The sequence below is a fragment of the Stigmatopora nigra genome, chromosome 17, assembly GCF_051989575.1.
Source record: "Stigmatopora nigra isolate UIUO_SnigA chromosome 17, RoL_Snig_1.1, whole genome shotgun sequence".
Taxonomy (NCBI): Eukaryota; Metazoa; Chordata; class Actinopteri; order Syngnathiformes; family Syngnathidae; genus Stigmatopora; species Stigmatopora nigra.
The window spans coordinates 10815964-10817141 of record NC_135524.1 but is presented as its reverse complement, the minus strand read 5'-3'; positions in this window follow the sequence as shown (position 1 = coordinate 10817141).

Genomic DNA, 1178 nt, shown 5'->3' with positions numbered 1-1178 from the left:
TAGCGTAGTTTGCATGCTTCGTGGCAAAGTGACGGCTGATATTGTACTCTTTGAAAACAGCAATAGTTTCTTGGCATATCAGACATACAGCGGTTGATCGGACTTCAGTGAAGAAATATTTAGTTGTCCACTCTTTATTAAATACACGACACTCACTGTCCACTTTCCTTTTCTTTGGTCCGCTCATTTTTACAGAAGGGCTCAAATGACAATGAGAAAATTAAAGAGGGATAAATAAAGAGAAAGGCGCGACTCAACAAAGGCCTAAATGTCAGCGCGCCATTTATAGGTGAAACACGGTATTGCATGGACAAGATGTAATGAATGATTTATGAAGCATTATTATTTTATTTATTGGACAAGCTCGGCGGGCCGGATTAAATTGTCTAACGGGCCGTATACGGCCCGCGGGCCGTAGTTTGCCCATGTCTGACATAGAGGGACAGTAACAGGCTGAACAAACTGATCAGGAGGACCAGCTCTGTTCTGGGCTGTCCTTTGGACTCTGTGGAGGAAGTGGGAGAGCGGAGGATGCTGACCAGGATGAGATCCATCAAGGACAGCACATCCCACCCCCTGCACTAGTTGGTGGAGTCCCTTCGAAGCACTTTTAGCAATAGACTGCGGCACCCTCATTGCAGGAAGGAGCGCTTCCGCAGATCCTTCCTCCCATCAGCTGTCAGGCTCTTTAACCAAAAAAGAATTCTTATGCATATATGCATATATGCATATATGCATATATATATATATATGCATATATATATATATATATATATATATATATATATATATATATATATATATATATATATATATATATATATATATATATATATATATATATATATATATATATATATATATATATATATATATATATATATATATATATATATATATATATATATATATATATATATATATATATATATATATATATATATATATATATATATATATATATATATATATATATATATATATATATATATATATATATATATATATATATATATATATATATATATATATATATATATATATATATATATATATATATATATATATATATATATATATATATATATATATATATATATATATATATATATATATATATATATATATATATATATATATGCATATATGCATATATCTATCTCTCTACCTATCTCTAC